This window comes from Mauremys reevesii, linkage group 18, assembly GCF_016161935.1.
Source record: "Mauremys reevesii isolate NIE-2019 linkage group 18, ASM1616193v1, whole genome shotgun sequence".
In the NCBI taxonomy this organism is placed as follows: Eukaryota; Metazoa; Chordata; order Testudines; family Geoemydidae; genus Mauremys; species Mauremys reevesii.
In genome coordinates, this window is record NC_052640.1 from 17,907,535 (window position 1) to 17,919,718 (window position 12,184).

Sequence of the window (12,184 nt, forward strand, 5' to 3'; positions counted from 1 at the left end):
AACTCTCAAGTGTAATCTAACGGCTAAAAACCAGACAGCACATTTAAAATAGAGACAATCCAGTCTTTTGACTTTTGGGGAGCCTGATTCATGGATTTTGCATGCCTAGGGTGGCAAACCTTTACCCTTACAAACAGATGAAGGCCAGACCCTACCCTGGTGAGCTTACATTCTATGAACCTGATCCTGCACTCACAAGAGTAATCCTATTGGAAACAGTGAGCAAGGATTGCTCCTGTAGGTAAGGCCCTGCAGGATCAGGACCTAAATTAGACAGTTTACACATGAGTAGTAGAGTCAGCTGGGGGGGAGGGAATGGGGATAATGGCACACTTATGAGCCCCTCATCTGCAACTGCGGCCTTATCTACACTACAAATGCTTTGCCGGTATAGTTATACAGCTAGAGCCTCCTAGTGTAGATGTCTGTGCTGAAAAGGGATTTCTTCTGCTAATATGGGAATGCCACTGCACAGAACAACATTAACTATGCCAACAGAAGCACTCTGCATCTACGCAGAGGGGTTTGCCAGCATAGCAAAGTGGTTTATCACACCCCTTACTGACCTAGCAATGCCAACAAAACTTAAGTGTAGATCTGGCCTGAGACATTATTTGGCCATACACACTGTGGTTAACACTCTTCGGTCAGTCATTATTTCACTAAAAGAACAGGAGTACTTGTGGCACCTTAAAGACTAACAAATTTATTTCACTGTTCACCCTTGAACACTCTACAAACAGGGGATGAAGAGAGGAGGGTATAGTGTCCAGTGACAGAGGGGTGCCAGAAATGGGTTCATTAAGTCAGGGACAGATGGGCAGAGGGTCCTCTTTTCTTTCAAATGAGAAAAAACAAAATGCCAGGACTGTGCAGCATTCAATAGTAGAAAGGGCTCAGTGAAGCAAACACGACTGCCTAGCGAACTATTACTGCAGGCACATATCAAAGAAGATCATATCCTGTTCATGCAGTGGGGAAAGGAAGACAGTACATCCACTATTATCTTAGATAGTGGCGATGGGATGGGCTACCCCTAGGTCAAAGGAGGGACAGATGACATTAAAGTAATTGTATTTGAAAGCTTATGCCCAAATAAATCTGCTAGTCTTCAAGGTGCCACCGGACTCCTTGTTGGTTTTGTGAATACAGACTACCCCCCATACTTGTATTTGTTTAGGCTCTGGTTTTCCACAAGAGCTGGTTGGGTGCTTAGCACTTTGGAAAATCTGGTCTCAGTGATGGGTGCTGAGCACTTCAAAATTTGTTCCTTAGTGCTCAATCACATTGTGTGGCAAGCACATAGTGTTTAACCATCAAATAGAACAGCCTAGCAATTTAGCCAAGAAAATGGATCACTCCCCACCTCACTCCTCTCTCTCCTCCCCACCCCCAATACCAACAACAAATAACCTTGTTAGCATCTCAAAACCAAGCTAGAAGGAATGTGGTTTAAAAGCAGAACCTTTACAGGGTTCAGAAAATGGTCCCTCTGAACTGAGATGCTTCAATGTCTCAAAGCATAAGTGTCCAAGAGGCATAAGCTAATGTTCCTTCCCTTTGCAGAGCACCTACTGCTTGATACCATTAATGACTCTACTAAATTACAATCTTAGCAAGTACAGTTTTGCACGGTCATCAAAACCCCATTTACCTCAGTAGAGTTACTCCCAAGTTACACAGTGCCAGCATGACAAGAATTAGCCCCAAGGGATTAGTTGAGAAGGAAAATAGGGCCTCATCTTTCAAGGTGCTGAGTATCTTTAAGGAAGGTGTTAGCCCCTCCCCCAGCTAGAGAGGGCAATTCCCCACAAGGCTATTTGGTGACACTCTGCCAGACATGGCTAGAGCACTGCCCAACTCTGGCTCAAAGGAGTTTTGTGGTGAGAAGGCAGGAAAATGAGCCTCTGTTTCCCATGCTTGACTTGGAGCCCAGCTCTTTGTAGGTGTGGAAAGGAGCTATTATGAAAGGTGAGGCCCCAGCTGCAGATTAATTAACATCCAGACAATAGAGTCCATGGTCTCACACACACTGGAACTAAGATGTAGGCAAATATCAGGGTGACTGTGTTGCTGAGATTTACATGAGCATGGAAGCTTCCACAGGCAGGGACTTTTCAAGGTGGTTCCAAGCCTCAGTAGCTACAAACTTCCAAAGCCTCTGTTTTTTCTTAACAAGAGCTTTGGTCAGTCAGGGCATGTCTACACTGCAGCTGGGAGCGAGTCTCTCTGGCTAGGAAGACTTGTGTTGGCTGGGCTCACACTGGTGTGCTAAAAATAGCAGTTTGGACACTGACGGTGGTGTGGGCTAGCCACCCTAGCTCCGACTCACCCTACCCCCCGTCCCCCGAGGGAGAGGGTGGAGGACTAGCCTGAGCATCTGCCAGTGCCACAATATCCACACTGCTACTCACTCCCAGCTGTAGTGCAGACATACCCTTAAGTTCCAGCAGCTAAGGGCAGCAGTGGGCTGCCAGGACAGAGCCTCAGAGAGGATGTCTGTGACTGACAAAACAATTCACAGGAGAACAAGTAATAATTTGTGTTCTGATTTTACTTACAAGACAAAAACCACGATGCCAACCATCAGAGGATGTCAGAGTCATGAGCAGAGGGATAGTTCAGTGGTTTGAACATTGGCCTGCTATACCCAGGGTTGTGAGTTCAATTCTTGAGGGAGCCAGTTAGGGAACTGGGGTAAAAATCTGTCAGGGGATTAGTCCTGCTTTGAAGAGAGGGTTGGACTAGATGACCTCCTGAGGTCCCTTCTCAACCCTGATAGTCTCTGATTACAGACATCTCAGCTAGACTCCTGTGAAAAGGGTCAATAACCTCCCATCCCTACAATCTCAGCTTTCATTAAAGAAAAGGTTGCCTCCCTCCTGGCTGTACAGACAAGCTTGAAAATGTGACCCAAGTATTACTGAGGCAGTGACATCTGCCTGCCTCTGCAGAGATCCTGAATGTTGTGAAGTATCAGAGGGGTAGACCTGTTAGTCTGGATCTGTAAAAGCAGCAAAGAGTCTTGTGGCACTTTATAGACTAACAGACGTTTTGGAGCATGAGCTTTTGTGGGTGAATACCCACTTCCTCGGATGCATGAGTGGTGTGAATAGCCCCATTTATCTCCATGTGATAGTTAACTCCAAGATCCCCTCCCTGCTCTGGAGGGCCACAGGAAAGGAAGAGTGTGCAGCAGGCCCAGCACATCCAACCCTCTGCATATAAGTACTGTGGGGTCCCTGATGCTGCCATCCCTGCACCTCTCCCAGGTGGGAGAAGGGGCCATGCTTCCCCTCTGCCTCTATGGGCAGGAAGGCCCCCACTGCCACTCCACAGGGGAACTATTTTGTAGTATGCCCAGAGCTCATTGATTCAGCCCTCGGAGGCGTGTCATGCAAGCAAATAAACTCTCAATCCTTGCCCTGAAGAATTTACAATCTAGGTTTCGAACCCTGCAAAAATTTAAGCACATGCTTGGTTTGGAACTACTCATGAGTGAGGGTTACAAGCAAATAAGAAAGGGGAGAGAGAGGCAGGGTGCTGGTGGGTGTTTATAGCAAGCTGCTGAGCAGTGGAGGGCCAGATAAGGCTGCAGACCTTGTCTGTCAATAGGAGGTGGAAGGTTCTACCAGCTATGGGGCTCCAGTGAACTTTATAATTCCTATAGGTTTTATTATTCTATGTAATATCCCTGCATTTTAAATTACCCCTTGAGTAATGATCTAATCAAGCAGAACTCCTTTGGTATTCATCAGAATACCAGACAAGCTCTTTGCGGTTAATGTTATCAATGTGGATGTCATAAGGACTTTGACAGGATTACCACTGGAATTCACCATTCATTAACCAGACCATTATTTAAAATGGCAGGGGAAGGGCAGGAGGGGTTTGAGTGGTTTTGTTTTGGAGGTGGGGAAGCTCAGGGTGGCAGAGGTGATACCTTCAGCAGAGTCTTGTTGCTGTCTGATTCAGAGATCTCAATCAGCTGCCCTGGCAGCACTGAGATCTCTCTCCCCATCTGCACGTCTTCACTTTCATCATCTGTTTCCCTGATTGGGAAACTATCAGAATAGAGCCATGAGGTTAGCCTGAAGAACTCCCTCCACCACCCATGAGTTTGAGGCTGTAACCCAGTGAGGGAGACAGGCAGCTGAAACCAGTCTGCAGCACTGATCAGCAGGTCCATGTATGAGAGCTAAAGTACGGAAGCCAGGACACCAATAAAGGGAGCTCTGTTGCAACAAACGGGGGCCTGTTAGAAATTCAGAAGCAGCTAGGATTCAAGGTGAGAGCAGGAGGATATTTAGCCAAGAAAGAAAAATCCTATTTTCTTTTCTCTTCCCCTAAAATCCAAAATGAGCTCTTTACTGTAGCCTGGCTCGGCACAACAGGAAGACAAAAGATAAACACTATCAGGCAATGGGATGGAATGATCAAATATGTAAAAGGAAATGAATATGAAAACAAAACTTAAAAACAGGGCGTTTTTCTATTCAAAGGGCTAAATACAGGAGATATCAATTGTCTAGATTCCCTGCTGCACTCTAGGATACTTTACATGGGTTAATATTTGTACAATGTTTCCAAACTCTAGCATCTGGGAAAAATCACTAGCACCAGAAAGAGGCAGACAACGGCACTTGGCATCCAAAATGAAGTGTAGAAGGACAAAACAAAAGGCGAGGGGGAAATTCCCTGGTGACATCCCAGGGCATCTCTTCATTCATTCCCCATTCAGGCAGGAGGGGTAAGAGCCAGGTTCAGTGCTTTTTTCCGTTGCACAGTGCAGCCCACCTAAAACGATTCAAACAATCCAGCTTCTTAGGAATTTAATCCCATCTGCACTGCACGGGGATTCCCAGCCCTGCAGAGTGACATCCATTAAACACTGAGTTCCTGTAACCAAGGCAGCCTCATTGTGCAAGACTGATGGAGTGTTCTCCGGAACCATGCTTACAGAATCCTGTGAGGTGCTGCGGGCCCTGGACTCCCACCAAAGATGTGTAATGCCTTTGCATACTACTAGTCCTGTTGCACCATTCAAATGCACTGAATATTGTCACCATGGTAGTGTTCATTTGTATTGTGATAATTCAGATGAGTTGTGGAGACAGAGTGTTGCAGAACTGGGACAGTCAGGTGCATTCAGCCTGCAGAAAGAACTATGGTACTGCTTCTTTTCAAATACACTTAAGGAAGTGGGGATAGGGGAAGGAGACCCCAAAACTCAAAGATGACTTACAAAATGGAGGCCCAACAAAACAAGCCAAAAGCTCCCATCAGTCCTTCCCCATCTACTCAGTAGGAGTGGAACTGACCAGAAGTTCAAGTTGAACTGTTCCAACTGCTAGCCCATAATCTAACTTTTCACAGCTCCTATGGAAAACCTCATGTCTCAGAGTCCAAGGCCAGGTGTGAAATTCCTCCTCCTCAACTTATTCCAGGAATCCATCCACTGAGAGACCTTCCCAGAAGAGGTACTCCTTAGTGGGTATCCAACATAAACCTGGTTTCCAGGCTCGCAGTCCATATTCTAATGCCTTCTTGTTCTTCTTAAGCACATCACTTAGTCTTTGGTTTTTTTTAAAAAAAATCCATGGGATCTCCCTTAGCTTTTCCTTCAGGCAGCTTGCGCCAAAGAGGTACACCCAAAAGGTAAATGAAAAGCCAAAAAAGTGTCAACATTAAACAGAGACTCAACCTAGCAAAACTGCTCCTGATATTCAGGACTGTTAACCACATGCATCTTGCCTGAACAATTTCCAAACCATAGATGATGTTTAATGTGGAAAAAAAATATAGAAGTAACTTTTTGTACATTTAAGTCCAAAACACAGAGTTCCCTGCTTATGGTTTTGATGAACGAAGTGTGTTGTATTCTGGCAACACACTTTTGGCACTCTCAGGAACCTTGTCATGAGCTGGAAATTCCTGGCATCACACATCAGCATAGCCATTACTTACAACAGACGGGGGTTGGGGGGTTCTATCACGGTGCAGGCGCTCTCTTGTCTCTACATTACAGAACAATACACTCTCCTCCCAGTATTGCTCTGGGTAGAAAGACCACCAGAATGAGCTTAATAGACATAAAAAAAAATTGTTGTCCATTGTGTTCTAGTGTTTCCACAATTCTTATCTTCATTTCATCTGTGTTCTGTATTGTCCTCCCAGTCCAGGAAAAGACAATTTCTGAGTTAGCTGTGCACAAGTCAGTGGTGCCTAGCTTAAAGCAGAGCAGATTTATGTAGCTCTCAATAAAATACAGGCTCTGAGGAAACAGTGCGATTTTTCTTCTCTCGCTTACTGATGATTTTCAGAACATTTTCAAGCACATTCCACAGCTACATTAAAATGAAGCCTTTAAAGCAAACAAGTTGCACTGGCCTCCAAGAATGCTCTAACTCCACAGGAGAAAAGCTGCCCTAGTCTGGCAGAGGCATCATCTTGCATTCTTCCAGTGTTTGCTGAATAGGGAATCCAACATGCAGAGCATTTAATTCAGTGGACATCTCAACAAGTCACAACTAAGAAACCCATTTAACACGAACAACAACAAGCATTACTCCAACTGAGTGCAAAAAATGTACTTGTCAAGTTTGTTATCAGATAGTGCAAAACATTTATGAAGTATCTTCCTCTTATGAAGTCTGAACTGAGAAACTTTGGGAGAGTAGACTGAAGACACATGATGCCCAGGCCATGAAGAAAATACAAGAACTACTCTTCTAGCCTCCTATCATAGGAGAAGCATTCCTCCTGGGGATGGGATGGGAGAGGACAGGAGAAAGCTAGAGAGCAGGGCTTTGCAAGCTTTTTTTGTAAGGCAGCCAACATCTTAATAGAGAAATTGGCCTTTTGTGATCAAACAACATCCCTGTGCCAACTACACCAGTTGCTTACATGGAGAAGCAGTATTAAGAAAATATTGCAAGTATTTGCTTTTTTTAATTGTGGTTTAGCAGGTGGAAAGGAAAAAGAGAGAGAACCATGTGACCTGTCAACTCTTTGCAGACCAACAGTGGGCCACAGACTGTGGCTTGAGAAATACCGCTGTAGAGTTTTGCTGTTCCATTGATATTTATATCCTAGCATAACAACCTCGAACTTTTGTGACTGAGGAGCTTTGTGTGTTCACCATGACAAAACATGCTAAATCACTGTGGTTGTTCAGGGTCAGCAATGACCACTATACCAACCGAATGTCTTCCGCATAGAGGGCCAGCTCCTCAGCTGGTATAAATCAGTGTAGCTCCATTGTCTTGCAGTTTACACCAGCTGAGGATGTAACCCAGAAGCATGTTGCTTGTTATAAGAAACACTAGGAGTAGAAGCAACTAAGAACACACACATTTACTTTTTTCCCTTTTACATGTGCATGGAAACACCACTCCTAGAGACCCAGGCTTAGCAGACTTATTGTCAACGCTTAATGATGCATAGTCTTCCCCTGCAAGGTTGGATTGTTGAAAGATATGCATAGCTGAAAAAATTCCATCAGCAGTACAGGATTCATAAGCACATGCCCCAGAGATTTGCTGAGGCATTACCCCTGTTCATATAAAAAAAATGCCACCAGTCAATGGTTTTTTTTAAGGCAGATCCTGAGATTTTTCATCATCACTAATAAAGAATGGCTCAATTTTCCTTTTCCCCCTCCTGTCCGTCATTCAATAAATCAAGTTGATGGATGGTCAAGTGCTAAAGAACCTCTCACTTTGTGCTATTATTTTGTTGTCAGGGCACATTTTCGGGGACAACTGCCCAACACATGCAGTTACAGCCAATGATAACCATAGTCAGAAAGGAAAACCTCAGGACAAACCCTACCTGACGTGAGCTAATGCGCAGTTCCAAGGTAGGCAGCAAAAGTCCAATTGTTTGGTTCATTTAAAACTAGACTGGACAGAGCACTAGCAAGTATACGGTTAGAAGCAACCCTGCATGGGCAGGGGGATGGACTAGGTCATCACATTGGGCTTCTCCATGTCTGTTTTCTAATTACTGTAACATCATAATGTTTTGTCTTGTTGCCATGAGCACCTACAGCTCCTGTCTGAGCTCCTATAGAAACTGGCGTATTTCTGAAGGGGTTGGTAACGGAATACAGTGCTTTCTACCGCTAGGCCTCCAGCTTCAACGCAGCCTGAGAGGACAGTGACTGGAAGCTGTTACCATGGTGCCCTCTGTGAAATGAGCCTATGGAGTCATTCCAGATGCCAGAGCACAAGGGTCCAGAGCACAAACGCATTAACACAGTGGACTGAAGGATCTGACCCAACTTCCACTGGAGTCAATAGAAACACTGCGAATCTTTCTTCAGTAGGGGATAATCGTAGTTATGACCTGACCTCTCAGCAGACATGCCAAATGCTGGATGGGCACTAGGTGTGCTCCCTCCAGGTCTGGTGTGAAGCACATTGGTGGGGTGGCTCAGGGAAGCTTGCACTGTTGCTGCCCAGGCTCTCCTTGGTGGCTCAGTAAAGGGCTGGGGTATCTTGTTAATGTGACCTCATATCCTGTAAGCTGATCAAGAGAAATGTGACAAAGAAGTGAACTATTGAATGGAAAAAATAGTGGGTGCACACCAAGCTCTGTAACCTGACTGCCCACTCAGCCCTCTTAAATGGATAAAGGTATTTTCTAATGAAACAAAGAATCTTGTATGCAGATCCCTGTTATAGGAATACAATCACTGTTTGCTGAATTTGTGTGTAAAGGCATCAGCCTTTTATGCTGCTGGGAATGGTGCTGCTCATGAGGTTTGCAGCATGAAGAGGCTGGGTTTTTTAGCCTCTTTCTCTATTTCACAACAGTTCCTGGAAGTTTCTGAGTTCCAGGAGAGCTGCCTGATTTCCTCAGAGCTGCTGCCTTGAAGCTGCATCTGCAGCACTGTTGGCCCTTGTATTTCAGGAATGTGAAAAACTGGCATGGCAAGGTCTGTGATTCAGCCAAGATGATGTGTCGGGACATGACTGAAGTTAATTAAAAGGGAGCTTCAGAAAGATAAAGAAAAAAATTGCAAAACTTCTTAAAGAGCCAATTAATTATTGTTCGTGGCCACACACGCCAGCCAGGCCACACCATGGAATCTCCACCACCCTGACCACTCATCTAGGAGCCATGAAGAAAAACAATACATAGGTCAGCATTTAGAAGCAATGGTGCTGTAAAATGAGCAAAACTCCACTGACGTTGATGGAACGGCACACATTTACACCAGTGGATAATTTAGCCCCTCAAATTGAAGTTCATCCTTGGAGATAGTGGTGGGGCCACTGATGGCAGGAGTAGGAGCAGGGAATTGTAGGAGGACAGTAAAGGACCATCTACATGAGATCTGGGATTATCTAGTGGACACTCATGTTCATGCACACACTAGAATGCTCTACAAACTTGATTCTTCTTCAAAGCCCAGGCCACTTATATGACAGAGAGATCAATACTGGTCTGCCAGTATTTCCATCAAGGGGCTCTCACAAAAAGCATCCCCTCAAGCTGTGTTCAAGCCTGATGTGTGTGCTACAGAGGACGGGGAGGGACTGTTCATTCCTTTAGTTTCCCAAACACATTGTCTTACAACCGTAACACCAGTGGGAGGTGATATCACATGGCAAACTTGCACTGAGCTGAGCTGCACGAATGGTTTGTACCTTTGTTCCTGAGAATCATGCTGAATATAGTGATAATATAGCAATGTCCAGCTGGGGTCACCTGAAGGTGAGTGAAAGATGAAAGCCTTATCCGGGTGGGAGATGCCCCCCAGGGAAATGTTCCCAAAATATTTGACACATGGTTCTCTCAAGGGTATTGCTCTGAGGCCCAGGGACTAATCATCTTCTGCAGGAATGATTCAGCAGCATCCACAGGGCATGAATTCCAGTCTTCCCTTCAGTTTGGTGACGGGATTTTAAAACAAAGCTCCTGGGAATTCCCTCTACCACAGCACTGAGGTAGATGGATTAACAAGAACAATGAGGTGAGACATGGGGTGAGATCTGCAAAAGTATCCAGCATTGGTCTAAATCCGCTCCCACTGTAGTCCCTGGGACTTTTACCATTAACTTCAATAGCCTCACCCTGCCCCCAATAGCGGGTGCTTCTGAAAAACCCTCCCCTCGTGTTGGCCTCTTTAGAGCCAACTAACACAGAGGACTTGAGGACAGTGTCTATCCTGAACACCTTCCTCTCCCAGCCATGCCTGCTTCTTCCCAATCCCCTTAACCCATCTGGGATTTTTGAGGACACTCCTGCTTTTTCACCAAGCAGCAGCTCACAGCTCCATTGCGGACCTAGGGCCCCAGAATGAGATGGAGGAAGCCAGGTTTACACTACGAGCTAGGGGTGTGATTCCCTGGCCCGTGTACACATACTCGTGATAGCTCCCACTGGGCCAGCACAAGTACAAATAGCTGCGGTAACACAAAAGCGGCAGTGGTGGCAGGGCTGAGCACAGATCTGCTTAAAAATGGTGGGTACATACGGTGCCACTGACCAGGATGCTGTGGTTACACTACTATTTATACTCGCGGTACCGCTCATCAAGCACCTGTATGTATACGTGAGGATCACACTCCTAGCTTGTAGCGTAGACAGGGCTGGAGGGTGAGGGTGGGGGTGTGGGGGGGCCGGTTGCACAGTTATGTGTGAAGTAAGATATAAAGGACCCCAGCCAGCTCCTTCTCTGCCTATGAATGGGCCTGTTAGGCGCCGCACAGCCATCACATCGCTTCACTCCCTTCCTCTTCAAGTAAGCCTGAAGTCTCCTGGGACTCGGAGAAAGTGAGCACAGTAAGTTATGCAGGGACAGGGGAGTGAGATAGGAAAAATCTCTGCTATGACTCTCAGCTAGACTGTGGGGCTCTCCCAAGACGGTGGAAAGAAGAGAGCAAGGAAGAGGGGCCCGCAGAGTACTGGAGAGTAGATGTTTTGTTGGCATCTTTGTTATTGGAGCCATCAGCTGCTTGGTGACAGGGACCCTGCTTGCATGTGGCTCTAGGTGACTACAGGCCTGAGGCAAGGAGATGGGCAGGAAGCAGAAGGACTGAGAGCAAGAGAGTGACTCAAAGTGGGGGAAGATGGTCTACTTAGAGTGGCCACCATCACCATTACAGGATAGTGACCATTTTCAGAGCCATGCTGAGTACCTGTACGGTGAAGCGCATGGCTATAAATCCAGTAACCTCTCTTTCCAAATCAGTTCCCTGTCTGTGATTCCTCACATCCTTAGGAATTCCAACCAATAGCTCAGTGATTTGAGCATTGGCCTGCTAAACGCAGGGTTGTGAATTCAATCCTTGAGGGGGCCATTTAGGGAACAGTGGTAAAAATCTGTCTGGGGATTGGTCCTGCTCTGAGCAGGGGGTTGGACTAGATGACCTCCTGAGGTCCCTTCCAACCCTGATATTCTATTCTAACCCTCCAATCCAGCAGAACCAAGTCCCCTAGCACCATACTGGGATACCAGAGCAGCACTGACACAACAGAACACCACCTCCTGCATGGCCAGTGTATTTCATTCAACTCCTTGGGGTTTCCTGATCCAAACACTGCCCCAGTCTAATCCAGCATAGCACAGAGAGAACAGAAAAGATCACTGCACAGCAGCTTTGGCTGCAGACTCAGACCTGGGTGATATGTAGGGTGACCAGATGTCCTGATTCTATAGGGACAGTCCTGATATTTGGGGCTTTTTTTTTTTTTTTTTTTAATATGGGCTCCTATTACCCCCACCCCCTGTCCCGATTTTTCACACTTGCTATCTGGTCACTCTGGTGATATGCAAGGAGAGCCAAAGATGGTGGAGCAGTGTCATTATTTACCCCTTTACTGCATGGACTGAGCAGACTGTGTTAGGGGTTAGGTTTTGTTTTGGGTTTGAGGTTTTTTTTGCATTTTCACACAAGAAGGGCAGAGGCCCTCCTCCCCCTGCTAGTGACTGACAAATGTTTAACGGGGGGCTGGAAGTTTTAACATTTCAGTGGCTTATGGTGGCTATGACAGATTCCAGGTCGTGTGTGGGTGTGTGGCTGGCACTGCTGCTCCCCCTGGCTGGATGGGCCCTCCTACTGCTGCAGGCCCCACACCTGTTCACACAACCCTTCCTGCACGTACACCTTGGCAGTCCCTGTGGCACTTGCTCGGTGGGGGTGGGAAGCCCACAGAGTCACTTCAAAGGCAT